The sequence below is a fragment of the Equus przewalskii genome, chromosome 6, assembly GCF_037783145.1.
Source record: "Equus przewalskii isolate Varuska chromosome 6, EquPr2, whole genome shotgun sequence".
NCBI lineage: Eukaryota > Metazoa > Chordata > Mammalia > Perissodactyla > Equidae > Equus > Equus przewalskii.
In genome coordinates, this window is record NC_091836.1 from 66,146,063 (window position 1) to 66,165,641 (window position 19,579).

The window sequence follows — 19,579 nt, forward strand, 5'->3', positions numbered from 1 at the left end:
AACCCAGGCTGCTGAAGCAGAGAACGCCCAACTTTAACCACTAGGCTATGAGGGCTGGCTCATAAATATGTTTTTTAAATAAGAGAAAGCTAAGCATTTTTGTTACTTTCTGCCTATAAATGTAATTTGTAAGTGGGATGTTCATTCTGAGAGAATTAGGAATGTTCTAAATTGTAAAACCTACAATTAAGAAATGTCATGTAATAAAATTTTCTGTTTCTTGTCGTTAAAGCCAGAATTGGAGGAAGGCTTAGCCTGAAGTATTTGAAAGAGTTTTTGATTATTGTTTTTTTTCATTTTTTTGTTGGTTTTGTTTTGTTTTTTCTTTTGTTGTTTTGTTACAGGTGTTTTTTTCTTATTGGGAATTTTTTTTCCTAAGCTATGAAGTCAAGCATGTTCCTTGAAGATTGCTGTTGGAAGTATAAATTGCTGCTGCCTCTCTAGAGGAACACCTTTTCACCCAGAATTTCATTTCTAGGAATTTTTCTTAAGGAAATAATTTGACAGCTTTATAAAGATGTATAAACAAAAATGTTGAAAGCAACTTTGGTTGCTTATACTAGTGAAAAGTTACTAACAACCTAAATGTCCATTTAAGAAGATTGATTAATCCTCAGTATACCAAGAAAATAGTCATCACCATTTACCATCTGGGAATAATGGACCTTATTTTTAAGCCATTTTATGAATAATTCACAGAAGTAAAAATAAAGGGATAGCAAAAATCAACTTTATTAGAATTTAATAAGAATTTAAATATAGCAAACCCATATTTTTAAAAACTGCTTTATTGAGAGTTTACTTACATAAAATTCACCAATTTAAAGTGTACAATTTAGTGGGTTTTAGTATATTTTCACAGTTGTTCAAACATCACCATAATGGAATTGAAGAATATTTTTATTACCCAAAAAGAAACTTTTTCCTGTTGGCAGTCACTCCTCATCCTCCCTCCCACCCTAGGCAACCACTGATCAGTGTACTTTATGTCTCTGTGGATTTTCGCATTCTGGATATTTCATATAAATGGAATCACACAGTATATCATAGTTTGTGACTGGTTTGTTTCACTTTGCATAATATTTTCCATGTCCGTCCAAGTTGTAACCTGTATCAATAATTCAGGCCTTATTATTGCCAAATAGTATAGCACATTTGTTTATCCATTCAGCAGGTAACGGACATTTGGGTTGTTTCTACTTTTTGGCTATTATGAATAATGTTTCTTTGAACATTAGAGTACAAGTATTTGTGTGAAGGTGTTTTCGTTTCTCTTGGGTAGGTACTTAGGTGTGAAATTGATGGGTCACATGGTAGGTTTAACTGTGTTATGAACTGCTAGGCTGTTTTCCACAGTGGCTGCACCATTTTACAATCCCACTGGCAGTATATAAAGATTCCAATTTCTCCACATCCTTGTCAACACTTATAAATATGTCTTTTTTTTTTTTTTTTTTTAAAGGTTGGCACCTGGGCTAACAACTGTTGCCAATCTTTTTTTTTTTTTTTTTCCTGCTTTGTCTCCCCAAACCCCACCCTGTACACAGTTGTATATCTTAGTTGCAGGTCCTTCTAGTTGTGGGATGTGGGATGTCGCCTCAGCGTGGCCTGATGAGCTGTGCCATGTCCACGCCCAGGATCAGAACCCTGGGCCGCCGCAGTGGAGCATGCGAACTTAACCACTCAGCCATGGAGCCGGCCCCAAATATGTCTTTTTTTATTGTGCTATTTTAGCAAGTGTAGAGTCGCATCCCATTATGGTTTTTGGTTTGCATTTCCCTAATGACTAATGATGTTGAGCATCTTTTCATATGTGTATTGGCCGTTGGATATCTTTGGAGCAATGTCTATTTAAATCCTTGGTTCATTTTTTAGTTATTTGTCTTTTTATTATTTAGTTGCAAGAGTTCTTTGTATAGTCTGGATACAGATCCCTTATCAGATACATGATTTGCAAATATTTTTTTCCATTCTGTGGGTTGTCTTTTTCTTTTCTTGATGATGGTGGCAAACCCAAATTTTTATTCTCACTTTTCTATTATTTGAAAGTACCCCAAATAGACACAGCCCTTTGAATGTAGCTGTCAACTGCCGTGCATGAACCTGGAATATATCTATGCTTTAAATACAGATTCCAGATTTCAAATACATCTATTTTTTTTCAAATACATCTTTAATAGATTCTAGCTTATTATTACTTCTGCTTCTTGCACTCACATCATCAAAAAGTACTACTTTTGAGAACTTTGACAGCTCAAACTTTTGTTGAAGAGAGGGCAGCCATCTTTTCTACTCCATAATTGCAAAGCATTTTTATTTTTAGATTCATAAACACCAATTAGAATATCAAATCTATGAATTTTTTCATTTCTGCGTGATATTTTTCCATGATACAAACACCTTTGTATACACACTTGTCTTCCGCATTTGTCCACTTATAAGCCATATCAGGTAAATTTTGATGCACAAATATTATAAACAATGAAAGAATATTGTCATATATCCTTACAGCAGAATGTGTGGGTATGGTCCAAGTTGTTGTTGCAAATTGTTACTTGATGAAGTCCTTCTGTGGAGTGACTAATCAAATGAAAATACCACATTTCCTTTTTGCCTTTAGAAGTGTATTATTCACTTATCAGTTCTTGAGTTTGAGAAAATTCATTTAGGTATTGTTATCTGAAGTCTCGTAGTCTGAGATTTCACTTATACAACCAATTTTACCATCATCGTTAAAGACTAGATTTTTACTCTCTGTCTCTACATTCATTTCCTGGTTTGTCTGGTATTTATGAAACGTCTGTATCATTTCTCTTCTCTTTGTCATTATGAATGAAAAATGAAAGATCTCAATTCTGGATTAGGGTGGGCCCTAAATCCAATGACTAGTGTCTTTATAAAAGAAGGGAGAGGGAGGTTTGGATGCAAAGATACAAAGGAGATACACAGAGGGAGGAAGGCCGTGTGAAGATGGAGGCAGGGATTGGAGTGATGCCGAGGAATGCTAAGGGTTGCTGTGAGCCGCCAGAAACTGGAAAGAGACAAGGCAGAATTCTTCCCTAGAACCTTCAGAGGGAGCATGGCTCTGCCAACATCTGAGTTTTAGACTTCTAGCCTCCACAGCTGTGAGAGAATAAATTTCTGTTGTTTTAAACCACTCAGTTTGTGGTAATTTGTTATGGCTGCCTTAGGAAACTGATACAACCTCTAAGAAATTATAAAAGTCATGAAATAGTAATTTTTGGAAATAATTAAAGCTACTCAACAGAGAAACTCAAAAATTAAACCTGGGCATAATGGACCCTGGCAGTAAACTGAGGGTAAAATAATCATCCATGACTACTGTACAGCCATTAAAATTGATGATAAAGCTTTACAACATGTTAAAAGAAAAAAAGTGGTTATGAAACAGAAAGTAGAATTTGATTCCAGTTTATATAATGTGTATCTATGTATGCATAGGAAAAATATACATCAACATTCAATTTGTAAGCAATGGCTATCACTGCTAATTTTTTTTCCCTAAACTTGTCCCTTTTTTCATATTTGAAAATCTAGTGTTTGTTACTTTTATGATGAGAATAAATTACCTATTTCCATTTTCTGGGGAAAAAATCGGTTTGGGCTTTAAGTTGCTTTCCTTCCAGTTTGATTAGGGGGTTGCTTTGTGATTGGTATGAGCAATCCTAAACTCATTCCCTTGGGTTATCTCATCAGTTCAGATGCTGAGCTCAGAAGCCATGAAACATTCATACTCAGGATGCACTCATCTTGTTAAGTGACTGTGGTAAGAGTGTCAACATGAGAACCTGAGTTAAACTGAGGTACCTTTTATAACTGGGTGTGAAACTGTCTTCCCATCCCATGTGATTTTCTCATTCTTTATCCGCTTGAAACTTAGGAGCTTATCGGAACTTTAATTTATACTCATTTGATTTTCAGGAGCTTTTTGATTATGGCCATTTTATTCGTGCCAAGCATTTTCATGTACCTCTGTGTTTCTGATGCTCCTCTGTGTAGCATTAGACTGCTTTTTCCATATCTGCTCATTCCTCAAGGCCCAAATGAAGTATGTCTTCTTTCTTGACTCCTTCTCTGTTTTACCCTCAATAGAAATTATTTTTCTTGGGACCGGCCCATGGCCAAGTGGTTAAGTTCGTGTGCTCTGCTTCGGCAGCCCAGAGTTTCGACAGTTCAGATCCTGGGCGCGGACATGGCACTGCTCATCAGGCCATGTTGAGGCAGCGTCCCATGTATCACAACTAGAAGGACCCACAACTAAAACATACAACTATGTACTGCAGGGATTTGGGGAGAAAAAGCAAAAAAAAAAAAAAAGAAGAAGAAGATTGGCAACAGTTGTTAGCTGAGGTGCCAATCTTTAAAAAAATTTATTCTCTTTTTCTTTTTTTCTTATTGTACTCACCTATTTCATGTCCTAAAGAGAAAAATGTTCTATTTAGCCAGTTTGTAGTTCTATTCAAATATGTCTGTTTCATAGATTATAAATATCCTAAATATTTATACCTATTAAAAGTAGATAATTCAGTAGATTTTTCTACTGAATTTAGTAAGTATTGTTAAATTGAATTTGTAAAGCACAAATTCTCATTCTTCTAAAATTTTTCCTGAACTGTTTCTACTATAAAGTTGAGCTCACAACAGGCATTAAGTATATGTTAATCACTCCTTTTACTCTATTTCGTAGAAATTATATCACCACGAAACTTATTGTTTCCTAAATGTATGTGAATGATGTTGGTTCTTTATGTTATTCCCTTGATGGTGAGACCTTAAAACAGATTTCTTCTTTTAGTGTATTATTTATGTTAAAAATTAATCCTGTTTAGCTAGAGATGTGAATTAACAGACTATTGGTATAAATGACTCAGGAACTTCATTCGTTATCACCTTACCAATTTCATGATTTGTGTAATACAGCCAGGGGATGAGCATTTCAGGCAAATTGAGCAGCAAGTACAGAGGCTTTTTTTAATAGGAATGTTTAGCTGGCTTGGGTACAGTACAGAGAATGTGAATATTTGGATTAACAGGGGTTGGGTAGAGCAAGTGAGTTTGATGGAAGTAGATAAGTATAGAATTTTGTAATGATAGGTCAAAGACTCTATGCTTTGGTAAGAAGAGAAGTGAGGAAATAGGGGTAGAAGGTGATGATGGAAAAAGTAGTGGTCTTAAAAAATTGGAGGTGTTAATGAAGAATTGTTGATATGGAAGTATTAGAGTAAAAACCTGGACGAACACAAGGTGATGGTCACAGAATGGTGTGAAATTCCTCTCTCTAACTTGGCATTTGCTCTGCTCCCCACCTGTAAATTAAATTGCCCGTTGTCTTCTGGGTTAGCTGTTATATAACCCCCTCAATGTTTTTAAAACTAAATTCATCATCTTATTCCCTAATTTTTCTTTTTTTTCTGAATTCCCTATCTCAGGAAATGGCACTACCATCCTTCCAGTTGTCAAAGCACCTACATAGGTATCATTCCAAATTCCTCTTTTTCCACAGCCTTGCGTCTTTTTAGTCATTTGCTTCCACTTCCCTTTGCTTCAGGTATCCTAAACAGCTTATATTCTAATCACATCATCCTGTTTCACATATTTGTGTTCCTTTGCATATGTTATTTTTCTCCCTAGAATGTCCTTTCCCCATGCCTTTGTCTAGCTAACCCTTGCCCATCAGTCTAAACTCAGCTTAAAAATGATCTCACCCAGAATCCCCACCCCCACTGTCACCACCACATCTTTCTTGCTCAAATGCCTTTCTTCTATATGCCCATGTTGCTTTATTCTTATCTATTTTGTAACACTGGAATCATTGATTTTTTTTCTTTTTAGCTTAGACTCTGAGCTTTTGAATTTAAAATTAAGGACTGTTTTATTTAATTTTGTAACTGTTACTTAATACAGAATAAAGACTTAAATATCTGTTGGAAAAAGGTTTCTATCAAGTCTGCTTATTAAAAAATATTGAAATTTTCTGTTTATATGCTTATGTGCTCATTAGCCTGTAAATTCCTCAAACTGTGTCTTGTTCCCCTTTGTCCTCTTACTTTTTGTTTCTACCACTTGCCTGATCCAGGGCTCAAAAATCAATCTCATTTGATTGAACATTTGTTGAGAGCCAACTGTGTGCCAAACACTAGGTTAGGTGCTGAGATACAGAGGTGAACAAGACAAATATGATCCCAACCTTCATGACCCTGTACAGTCTAATGAACGAGATAGGCATTAAATATGAAATTTGAAATGTGGTAGTTGTTATAAAAAAGATTGTCCTGAGAGCAAGAAGAGCATATGGTATTAATTTGCTTTTCTTTAATTGCTAGTTAAGTTAGGTATTATTTGCATGGTGATTTAATGTCTCTGTCTAACGTGTTAACTCTGCAGTATCTGCATGCTGCCTCGGAATTCTAAACATTAGGTTCTTACCTGTTTCTAAGTATTGCATTCCTTTGTGAGGGAATTGCTCCACCAAGTGTGTGGGAGAATAGCCCCACTCTTTTGTTATCTAGTTCACTGAGGTCTGGCTAAGCAGACAAAATATCTGAAGGATTGAATGCTTTTGGAATAAGCAAGTTTGGTGTGAGTTTTTAAAAAAATCCCAGTCAATCCCTTGAGTAATGATATAAATAGAACTCATTTTGCATGAAATGCAATGCCTGTTGGCATTGTCTAAAAGCAAATGCAGGTTACTATAGTGAGACATCAAATTAATCCTTACTAATTTGACCAATATGGACGATAATTGGAGCTATAAAAAGCAAAACTGATATTGTTACTTCTTTCAATTGCTGTATAATCTTGTCCAAATTCTATTTTGCCCAGGTGGCTTTAATTACTTTTTTAGGAGGAGGGGGAAAAATCTCTGTTTGTTGCATGTTTGCAGAATTTAGGTTGGGTTGGCAACAGAGAGAATTTATGTCATTTTGACTGGGTTTTTTTCCTAGCTTGTTTTCTTCTACCTAAAAATAACTGTGCGTACTCATTTATTCAGCAATAATTTTAGTGTTCACCCAAATGGTATGTAACTGTGTTGGATACCAAAGAGGATGTTAAAAATATGAGACAGCCCAAATGATTGACATATAAAGGGTAACTGGTGCTGTTACAGAGTTAAGTAGCTACTGAGATAATGTTATCCCTGTCAAAAAGTACTGATTTTGCCCAAGCGAATGGTTCTGTTAATTGAAGGAAATATAGCCAGAGAGACTTAAATTAGAATTCTAGCTTCTTTACATTCTGGTTTTATATGAGCTTGTTGTCTGAACCTCCGCTTCCTAACTATAAAGATAAATTATAATAGTCACCTTGCAGAGTTGTTGTGAGAATTACATACTGTGTAAAGCCCAGTGTTTATCACAGTTTGACACTGAGCTAGTAAGTCCTATGATGATGGTGGTGTTAACAACTGGGACCTAGAGAAGCCAGGGTGGTTATAAAGGACTAGCTGAAGAAAGAAGCCAAGGTGGTGTAACCAGAAAGAATAGCCGACAGTTAGTAATCAAGTTGTCTTAAAACAGTAACAGAACTGGAGTGTACACAGAAGCAGAGAATTGGGGCAAATAGTGAGTCTGCCAGGATTCAGGCCTCGCAAGACAGATCAGAAGGTTAAACTTCTGGAACAAAGGAAGGGATTGGAACACAGAAATCAGACACCTGTCGGAGTTTGAAGACCAAATCAGAAATAACTATGAGAGCAGATTAGGTCACGATCTGCCCTCTTAAGAGCTGGGGTCGATTTTGTTGACAGTGAAGCGTCACTGTGTTCTGGATTCTGTTGTTCTTTGAAATGGGTCATTGCTGTGCCCTTTCTGTGGTTCCAAGAGCCCCACACTTCACCTCTTATACTCTAGTTAGGACAAGATTATAACTTCAGTAATTAAACAACATGATAAGGCAATGTATGAATAAGTTCTTTTTGTTATTTTTGTTGCTCAACTTTACTGAGTATACTTTACATACAATAAAAATGCACCCATTTTATGTGAACAGTTCAATAAATTTTGACAAATTTATAAACCTTTGTAACCTCTACTTTGATAAAAATATAGAATATTTTAATCACCAAAAAAAATTCCCTCATTTCCCTTTACATCAGTCTCTCCCCAGCACCAGGCCCTAGGCAGCCACTGATAGGCTTTCTGTCATCATAGATTAGATTTTCCTTTCCTAGAATTTCATATAAATGGTATTTCTATAATACTTAATTTATATTTATATAAATGGTATCATACAATATTTACTCTTTTGTATCTGACTTCTTTGACTCACCGTAATGTTTTTGAGATTCATCCAGTAATTTGTTCTTTTTTATTGCTGAATATTATTCCATTACATGGATATACAGTTTGTTAGTTCGTTCATCTTTTGATAGACATTTCGGTTGTTTCCAGTTTGAGGCTATTATGAATGAAGCTCTGTGACAATTCATGCACAGGTCTTTGTGTGCACCTATGTTTTCATTTCCCTTGAGTAAATACCTAGGAATTGCTGGGTTGTGTGGTAAATATATGATTAACTTTATAAGAAACTGCCAGTTTTATAAGCACTTGTACTATTTTGTATGCCCACCAACAGTGAATGAGAGTTCTATTTGCTCCACATCTCTGACAAAAATTGGTGTTGTCGGTGTGTTTTTTAAGTCATTCTGGTAAGTGTATGATAGCTCCTTATGGTTTTAATTGCATTTCTGTGATGACTAATGTGGTCGAACTTTTTTTCCTTGTGTACTATTGGCCATTCATATATCTTCCTTTGTGAACTGTCTTTTCAATTCTTTTGCCCATTTTTATTAGGTTGTTTGTCTTCTTATTATTGAGTTATAAGAGTTCTTTGTATGTTCTGGATATTAGCGCTTTATCAGATATATGTATTATAAATACTTTTTCCCAGTCTGACTTTCTTTTCCATGCTTTTAATGGTGTCTTTTGAAGAGTAGATTTTTAATTTTGTTGTGTGTACTTATCAGTTTTTTCTTACATGATTCATGATTTTATGTCTTATTCAAAAGGTTGCAAAGATTTTCTCCTATGTTTTTTTCCTGGGAATTTTATAATCATAGTTTGTATATTTAGATCTACTAGTCTGTAAGTTCCCTAAAGTTAAAGGCCATGCCTGATTTACGTCTTTATTTTCTATAGTGGTTGGTAGTCTAATCAGTATTTGTTGAATGAAGAAATAATTGAATATGACTTCATGGTAGATAATGACAATTGTAAGATAAGGATAGATAGGCAGGCCCTAGGCTGCTGTATCTATTTCTTCTATTTTTTTTTTAAAGATTTTATTTTTCCTTTTTCTCCCTAAAGCCCCCTGGTACATAGTTGTATATTTTAGTTGTGGGTCCTTCTAGTTGTGGCATGTGGGACGCCATCTCAACGTGGCCTGATGAGTGGTGCCATGTCTGCACCCGAGATCTGAACCAGAGAAACCCTGGACCGCCGAAGCAGACCGTGAACTTAACCACTTAGCCACGGGGCCAGCCCCTGTCTGTTTCTTCTTGATGGCTGTGATCTGTGGGCTTGAATTGCTTCTGTGCTTTTGACTTATTTCATCAATCTCTTCTAATTGGGAAAAAAATCTATGTCAGAAAGTGCATTAACAAACTTGGGATAATAATATATGGGATCTATTTAGATACTTTAAAGTACCGTTATTATATGAAAGTAAATTTTCATTTTATATTTCCTTGTTGGTGTGAATTCCTCTTTGCAGGAATTCAGAAAATTTTGTGTCTTTTAAAAAAATCAAAATTAAAAAATTCACCTGTAAACAATGTACATGAATTATGGAAGCCGCTGAAACTCTTCTGTGTATTTTACATTACTGAAATAGATTTGCTTCCTTTTATACAAAATAAAAGGAAAGTTCATCTTTGCTCCTCTTGAAGAAATGGCTAATAAAGAAACTCAGCCATGGTTTTTGCTTCTCTCTCACTAGTAGAAATTGAAGACAGATAAGCTTAGTCACATATATTGGTTGATATTCACATTATTTGTATTTCTCTTTATGTCAACACCCCCTTTATTGTCTCATGATATAGCCCTACACTGAAAAAATAAAACTTGTGATTTGCCACTTGAAGCAGGTGCACAGGAAAGATAAATAGACATGTGTCACATAAATCTCTACAACTTGGAGAATATGCAAAACGGGAGCCAGCCTTATTTCACGTTTAGGAGGCAGATTTAGTATGTGAATTATGATAGAGATTGGGAGATAAAGATAAAAACCTAAAGGTTTTTCTGGAACCTCATTTAGTGACTTTTACTTAGTTTTTCCAACTGGGTAATTATTCTGTGCTTTCCTCCTGATTCTGCTTCAGGACAGTATAGTGTGAGGTTAAATGAGAACATCTGCACTCTAGGCAGACAGTACTTTAGGAACTACTATACAGAGAATTATCTTAAAATTTCTCATGCATGCCTCTTGTAGCCAAAATATGTGTTTGATTTGATAATACTGGTGTTTCCTATATAGCTGTTGAGAGTTGGGTGTGACTTGGGAATTTGAAGATAACTGCTCAAATAGTTCAATCCAAAGTCTCTCTACCTTTTGTGTAGATCATCCCATGATCCATATCATTAAGAGTATTTGTTTTCTGTATCTGTACAGCATTCAGTGTTTCTTTGTGGCACTTAGAGACATATTTCTAAGTGACGCCAAATGAAAAGATGGAGGCACTATCCGTTTCATCATGTATCTGTTTTGAATATTCCTTCTTGGGGAGCCAGGCTCACTGAAGAATAGTTGGTTCCTTCTCAGAGTTATACATGCATATTGATGAACAAGAAAATGTTAATAGAAGCTAGAAACATGATTTACTGAATAATTCTTAGATTGTGCATCAGTGCCTTTCAGAAAGAGAGCCATTTTATCAGAAGAGCAGAGCTATGCCTGCAGGCACGAAGTAGGGCATTAATTTTATAAAGCCACAGGTATGAGAGGGAAGGAGAACCACAGAGGCCTGGCATGGCAGAGCAATAGCTGTGGGAAAAATAGAATGCATATGACTAGGCACTGGAACAGATTCAGAAGCTGTAGCCAACAACTCTGTCCTCTGTTGATCTCTTTGCTCATGTCCCGTATTCCAAACACACATTTTTTTTCAGTTGATTATCTTCTGTATTAATTGAGATTTCAACAGTCTACTTTGGTACTGGAAATTATAAAACTTACTGCAATGATGGAAATGTCCTGTATTCGGACTGTCCGGTATAATAGCCACTAACAGCATGTGACTGTTGAGCACTTGAAGTGTGGCTAGTGTGACTGAGGAACTGAATTTTTATTAATTGTATTTCTTTTTAATTAATGTAAACTTAGTCATATGTGGCTAGTGGCCTCCATATTTGAGCAGTGAGGTTTAGTTGGCCTCTGCCCAGATTGTAGAGCATTGAGGTCACCTACGTCATCTGTTTTTGGAGGTTTCTGGGCTGGATACTTAACTTGGCTAAACCTCGGTTTGTGCAGTTGTAAAATGAAGTGAAATCACCCGCCTCATAGGGTAGCAAGGATGAAATAAAACATGGATAAAGTGCCTAGTGGACAATTAGTTTCAGTAAACTTTTAAAAATTTTATTGTGGTAAATACACATAACATGAAATTTACTATTAGTGACATCATGCAAGCAACACACTGTCTAGTGCCAGAACATTTTTATTACCCCAAAAGGAAACCTCATACCCATTAGGTAGTCACTCCATTCCCCTTTCTCCCCAGCCCTTGGCAGTCATTCTTCTACTTTCTGTCTCTGTGGATTTGCCTATTCTGGATATTTCATAGAAATGAAATCATACAATATGTGGCCTTTTGTGTCTGCCTCCTTTCATTTAATGTTTTCAAGGTTCATCTATATTGTAGGATATATTAGTACTTCACTTTTCTTTATGGCTGAATAATAGTCCAGTGTATGGATATTCCACATTTTGTTTATCTATTAATCCATTGGTGAACATTTGGGTTATTTCCACTTTTGGGCTATTATGAATAATACAGCTTGGAACATTCATGTACAGGGTTTTGTTTGAACACTTGCTTTTATTTCTGTGGGGTACATACTCAGGAGTGGAATTGCTGGATCATATGATAACTCCATGTTTGACTTTTCGAGGGATCACCAAACTTCCACAGCAGCTGCACAGTGTTACGTTCCCACCAGCAAATACAAGGAGTTTCTACACACCCTTACCAACACATATTATTGTCCATATTTTTAAATTATAGCCATCGAGAAACTTTTTAAAAAGTGTATTGATTAGGGAGAGATCTAAACTTTTTTTTAGAGTAGTGGTTCTTAATCAGGGGTTCACATAATAACTACTTGTGGAACTTTTAAATATACTCATGGCTAGGACCCTCCCTAATTTTCTGAATGGAAGTCTCCAGAGGTAAAGCCTAGAATTAATACTCCTCATTAAGAACCATTGCCTAAGGTAGTGGTTTTCAAAGTTTGGTCTGGAGATCCCTGCGGCCCCCTGAAACCCTTTCAGGGACATCCTTTGAGATTAAAACTATTTTCATAATAATACTAAAACAGTATTTGCCTTTTTCATTCCCATGACTATACCATGAAGTTTTCCAGAGTCTTCATGACATGTCATAGCACAACAGATAGCATAAGCAGATGTGAGAATCCAGCTGTCTTCAACGAAGCCAGATATGAAAGAGATTTACAAAATGTAATTCTTACGAATTTTTATTAAAAAAACATTCTTCATGGCATGTGATGGGAAGTGTAAGAGGGATACTCTAGGCATGAATAGATGCAGTCGACAAAACGTATATCTTTTTTGGAAAGATGATTTTAGTGACTTATTAAGACAGGAGGATAAATACTCAGTTAGAAAGAACAGTCAGCAAATTGTGACCCTTTAGAAAAATGTTATTTTCTAAGACCTCATATCCAGTCAGTGAGTCCTATGAAGAGCTCATCACTGCAGGAATGATGAAGCAGGAATAATTGTTTTAACTTGTTGGTTTCCACTCTGGTTCTTTAGCAGGTGCTACTCTGTTTACATAGAATAAAACTTACTGTAATTTTTTTCATGTGGTAATATTACAGTTTCTCAAAAAATGCAATCTTTGCTAATTAGAGAAGTTCACCTGATCTAGTCCTTTTCAAAGATTTACTTGTTGCCTACAGAGTAAAAACTAATATGTGGGCAGTCACTTTTCAAAAAACTGAGTCTGTTATCTCCTAGTGCCTTCTGTGAAAAAATTATTTCAGAGAATAGAATTTTTTGCTTAATAATCGATGTTCTGTTTACCATCTTTCTCCTCTTCTTTTTCTATCCTCATCCCCATTCCAGTGCTGTTTCAAAGATTCAGTTTGGGGATCAGCATATTTTAAGGAAAATGACTTATTTGCTTATTTGACAAATATTAATTGTCTAGTGTGTGTAGGGCACTTGGTTAACACAAGATACTATAATGAGCCAAAAAATAGATAAGGTTGCTCATGAAATTTAGAATCTAATGAAAGAGATGGATTATTAAACAAATAATCACATCCAAACATGTCAATTTTTTTTATTTTGAAAGGTGCTATGAACAGTAATACGTGGTGTTATTAAAGAGTCTAATGGCAAGATTGACTAGGAACATTGGAAGAAGACTGAAGCGAAAGTGAGAGATTAGGAGAGACATGGGTTCTTTTTGTGACAAGTGAAAGGATCAACTAAGCAGATGGATATGTGCTTCTGGAGCTTAGAGAAGAAGTCTGGGCATGAGATAGAAGTTTGTGAATTGTGTGCCAATAGGTAGTTAATTGAAATCATTGGCTGAGGTGAGATCATTTAGGGAGAATGTATACAGTAAGAAGAGAATCTAGGACCAAGTTTTGAGGAATGCTGGTGTGCAATGAACACCCAGAGTAGAATATAGAAGGAGGCAGAGATGGTGGTCAGATAAATAGGAAGAAAGCTAGGAGAACATAGTATTAAATATTTCAAGAGGAAAGAGTATTTCAAGGAGTATCAAATAAAATCCAGACTCTCCTTGCCATGGCTTACAAACAAGGCCCTGTGTGTTCTGATCCCTTCCCACCTCTTGACCTCATCTTTTATCATTCATCTGCCTGCTGGCCTACTTTTGTTCTTTAAAAATGTTAGCTTCAGGGCTGACCTGGTGGCAGAGTGGGTAAGTTCATGGCTCCCTTTCAGTGGCTTGGGGTTCATGGGTTTGGATCCTAGGCACAGACCTACCACTGCTTATCAAGCATGGTGTGGCAGCATCCCACATGGAATGGAGGAAGATTGGCACAGATGTTAGCTCAGGGCCAGTCTTCCTTGCCAATCAATCAATCAATCAATAAAATAAAAAAATAAAAATAAAATGTTAGGCTTTTTCCTACCTCAGCATCTGTGTGCTTGGTGTTTCCTTTGCTGGAATGTCATCTCCTCAGAAAAGAGTAGCCAACCCTCTACTCCCTTCAGCAGGATAGTTGTCACACTCCATTCAACTTTAAATTTCATTATAAAGTTAAGATTAAATTTTTCCTGGGCCTCAAATTCAGTTCCAAATCAAATATTTAGGACATGTTAAACAAAATTAATTTTGCAGAAATATTTAGCAATAATGTTCAAGAAGAATTTTTAGATTTTATAGTGCATCCTCCTTAATAAGGCATCTTGACATGAAATGATGAAGTGGTGAGAGCTACGTCTCTTTTATACAGTTCCACCAAGTGGATTGCAGGATAGAGGAATAGGGGAAAGCTGAAAAGGAGGTGCCTGGGGTCCCCTCTGTTAGGCGTATAGAAATAATGAGTGACAAATATCTCACAGTATTGATAATCCAATGGATGCAGTACAGTAGTAAAATAGATGATTATTTTCTGAATGATAGGAATACCACTTGACAAAGAATATTTTAAAAGCCAGTTTAAAATTGTCTGTGAGTTCACTTCAGCTTAATAAACGTTTACTGAACCGGCAATAAAAAAGTGATAGGCATTTGGGAGTGGGGGCCCTAAGGGAAAGTTGTGGATCTACCTTATGCTGAATGGAAAGTTCTTGCCCAGCTAAAGAACAGTAATTCCTCTATCTCAAAAATATAAAGATTAGCTCTTAAATTTCAGAGCCAGAAAGAATAAATGGCCAAGCAGTCAGTGACCATTTTGTAGTAATCCACTTGCCAGTTTAGGGCTTCGTAAAACTCCACACAAGGAAGAAAATGACCTTTGTCAAACCTTTTTTTGGTAACTTTACTTTTTATTTTTAAAAAGCCATTTTTGTAGCTATCTTGGTCGATGTGTGTTGAATGTACTTTTGTTATCTTAAACATCAACTCCAAGCTCATGGACTTTCCTTATATGGCTTTCCTCTCTCCATAATTTGGCACAAGAATGCTTTCTAGTGCTGACTGTTTTCTTTTTCTGCTGGTCTCTTCTCACAGCAGTGCTGGCCTTTCACCTGGTTTTGTATCTTATTTTAGAAATGGCCTTGTTCTCAGACCTTACTTTAAATGTTGGTTGGCCCAAGCCTTGCTGCAAATGGCTTTCATTTGAAGACAGAGAAAAAGAAAAAAATCAGCATAAATTAAAATAAGAGCAATTTCACATGAACCTAGAAACAAAATTATTGCAAAAGATGCTAGAGAAAAATGCCAAGCTGCCCCCGTCTCCCTCTCATGTAAGAATTTGAAGACCAGAAAGACGAAATGATTTGCTAAAGGTTACAAGATATTGATGAAAACTTATCATTTTCATTATTCACATGAAGGCAATGTATCCTAGAAAGCTGTAATTTTAATATGTAAAGCAAATAAGCTATTCATAAGGAAGGGAAATATATCAAACTACTTACCCTAGTTATCTTTTAGAAGGGAGGCTATATTACAAATTTTTCTTTCTAATTTTCTGAGTTTATCAATGTCCAGTTATGAGCATAATTATTTTAATCTCATGTTTAAGGCTGTGACCATTAGAGTCAGATCTGGATTTGAATCTGGCCTCCACCACTTCTTAGACTATGACTCTATGACTTTTGGGAAAGCGTCTTAACCTTGCTGAGCTTCAATTTCTTAGCCTGAAAAATAGAAGTAACAATACACACTTGATTGAGTTAACTCTCAGGTTCTTACATCTATTGCCTGGCCCACAGGCAGCACTTGCTAATGGTACCCACTGTCACTACTACACCACCACCATCACAACTTTTATAATAGGACACTCATTACTGAATGATTTAAACATTCATTTGCTTAAAGACGAGAAACTGAATTAGGCAATTTCTCAACATACCCTCCAGCTCATTATATCCTTCTGTTAAATCAAAGGAAGCACTATGGCCATCAGTTTTTACTTACCCTATTAGAATGATGCTTAACTCTTGGGTCCCTCATTCAGAGCCTGGTCCTTACTTTAATTAAAATAAAAATCCTTGATCCTCTTCTGTATTTTATAGTAAAAAGCTTACCTTCCGTTTCTAGGGAAAATCACTAACCATCGTTAAATAAAAAATTCCTATTGCCACTCATCTTGGAGCACCCATGTGAGAAGCAGATGCCCTTGTGACTTGAATTTGTGGTTCGTTTTAGAAACCACGGTCTTCCCTGTGCTTAGTACCTTAATAGAAAAAACATGTCTCTTCTGAACAGCAATCCCATTGGCCTTCCTTGTATTTCAGGAAGATAACTAACTGCCCATTTCTTGAAAGTCTCCCTCAGAGCTGCCAAAGTAAATTTCACTTGTGCCACCTAGTTTTTATGTTATGCCTTGGAAAATCTCAATAAAATATCCTTTATTGTTAGTGGACATCCATATACATAATTTCTTATGATGCAATACCAAAAAGAAATGTTATTTTATTTATTTAGATACACTGCTGCCAACCTACCTAGAGATTGCACAGTCACAGATTGGAAACTCAAGGCCTTAAAATTCTTCGGTTTATTGTTTGGGACATACCTAGATTGTTTGACCCATTTTAGGTACTAAGTAGCAGCCACAGTAAAGTATATCTGAGTACTTTTCTGTACATTATTTGTAATGTTACTATTTATGAAGATGTTGTGCTTTTCCAGTTTACAACTGAGGAAGTCTGCCATCATTAGTACTCATTCATTCAACATGAGCACCTATTTTATGTTAGGCACTGGAGATGCAAGTATGAATAAAACATGATTCCTGCTCTGGAAGATTTCATAGTTTATTGGGGGAGAAAGATACTGAAATAGATAATTACATTTCAAAATGATACATTCTGTATACTAAATACATGGACAAAGTGTCATAGTCATATAAGATTACAAAGAGAAAGTGACATTTGAGCCAAGTCTTGAAGGATAGATGGGAATTTGCCATTTGGAGAGAGAGGAGCAGGCCCCTGTGGTAGGGAACAGCCTGTGCAAAGGCCTAAAGGCATACGCAGGGGCTGTATAAGGAGAAGTCTTCAGGGTGGCTAGAGAAAAGGCTTTGTGAAGGAAAGCTGGGTCAAAGGTAAGAGTTTGAATTTTATCCTTTGAGCAGTGGGGGAATCATTGAAGATTTTTAAATTAGGGCTGATAAAATCAGAGTTGACTTTGAAAACTCTTAGTAGTTTGGGGATGGAGGAAGAAAAACAGGTGTCAGACACCAGTTGAAAAGCTGTTGTGTTCTGGGGCTAGCCCAGTGGCATAGTGGTTAAGTTCACGGCTCCACTTGGGTGGCCTGGCGGTTCACAGGTTCGGATCCTGGGCACAGACCTAGCACCGCTCATCAAGCCACTTTGTGGTGGCATCCCACATAAAATAGAGGAAGATTGGCACAGATGTTAGCTGAGGGCCAATCTTCCTCACACACACACACACACACACACACACACACACAAAACACACACAAAAGCTGCTAGGGCCAGCCCGGTGGCGCAGCAGTTAAATTCATACATTCTGCTTTGGCAGCCCAGGGTTCGCTGGTTCGGATCCTGGGTGTGGACCTATGCACTGCTTGTCAAGCCATGGTGTGGCAGGCATCTCACGTATAAAGTAGAGGAAGATGGGCACAGATGTTAGCTCAGGGCCAACCTTCCTAAAAAATAAAATTAAATTTAAAAAAAGCTGCTGTGTTCCAAGCAAGACCCAAGAGTTTACACTAAGACAGTGTCTGGAGATAAAGAAGTCTCTAGATTTGAAAGAGTTTTCCTAGGTCAAAACAATATAATTTTGTGATCAATATGATATATAGGAGATGTGGGCAGTGCGGAAGAGGTGGGGGATCTGGTTTGGGTGACTAGCTGAATTAAATGAGATTAACAGCTGGGGAAATGTAAAAAGAAAAGCATAATTATTCATTATTCTGTTTTTTGTTTGTTTTTGGGAGCAGGGCAAGAGTTTTCATTTTGCACAAGGTAGGTTCAGCGTTTTCAGGAACAGTCTAGTAGGCAAATCTGGATCTGAATCTTGGGAGAGAGGTCACCATAGTAATATTTTTGAATTCCTACTGTTTATTTTTCCGTTAAGAACTAAAGTTCTCAGAAGTTAACTGATCATGGTCTCAGGAAGGTGGCTATAGAACCAAAACATAAATTTCTAAGCTTATTACCATCTAGGCCTTAACTAAAATGGCTTTTTGAAAGAAAAAATAAATCTCTTGTTTTCCACTGTAATTTTTGTATTATTTCATTTCCCAGAGTATCTTTACTTAAAAAAACAATGAAACAAAACAAAAAAAGCTACTGGTATATATACCCACAATTCATCTATTTTCTGCACTATGATTTCTCATCTTAGTGTTATCTGACTGACAGCAGACAAATGAAGAGTGCTCAGAATGATAGCTAAGGAGCCCTGAACCTCTTGTTTTAGTCTAGCAAAACCTTAAATTTCAAAGATTAGGTAGTCCTCAAGAAATGTTTCATTACTTCGCATTTGCCTGATCTGATCTCAGCTGTTACCCTGTTTCCATATAAGGGGGACTGACTGTAAGGGTTAAAGAATGGAGGTGTTGTGTCCACTTCTCTGCAGGAATTTAAAAATAAGAATTTCTTTGTTTTTCTTTGGATTGTTGAGCTATAGTCCTGTAAAGTAGACAGTTCTTCAAAATCCACCCTCACCCCCAAATTTCCAGGCCATTCAGTGTTGATTGAAGCATGTAGGTGGTTGTGAAGAACTCCAGTAGACTTTGAACAAGACAAATCACCAGACACATTGGATATTCTTTCCTCTCATATTTAAAAAATAATTAGCACACCTTACTCACACAAAACTCCAGTTGAACTGTTACTGTCTAGATGGTCTGTGTGGCTTCTTGGGCTGTGGTATTTCCCTTGACTGTGTTCTTGATTGCTGTGAAATGTAGCTGCCCGCTGTTTAAGGCAGCTGCAGTAGAGTGCCCCCAGAAGTGGTTCTAATTCTGTATTTAGTAAGCCACAGGGTTTGTAAAGCACTTGCAAATTCCTTTGGGATAAAGTGGTTTCTATAAATGTAACATTTTTAATGAAACTATTATTATCATCCATTAGAGAAATATAGCAGCTAATATGTGTGGATCTGTGGACAAGACAGGCATAAAACTTTTTTCTTAAGAGCTCACTGAGTATTTTAAATACTTAAAATTAATCATGTGGATCCTATTTTTACACT

The 19,579-nt window shown here is 36.4% G+C and overlaps 1 protein-coding gene across 3 annotated transcripts in view; it reads left to right on the top strand.

Annotated features, from left to right (window-relative positions):
• The window catches only part of NARS2 (asparaginyl-tRNA synthetase 2, mitochondrial), a 102,854-nt gene that overhangs the window by 54,497 nt on the left and 28,778 nt on the right, over positions 1–19,579 (top strand). The gene's annotated exons all lie outside the window — the stretch shown is intronic.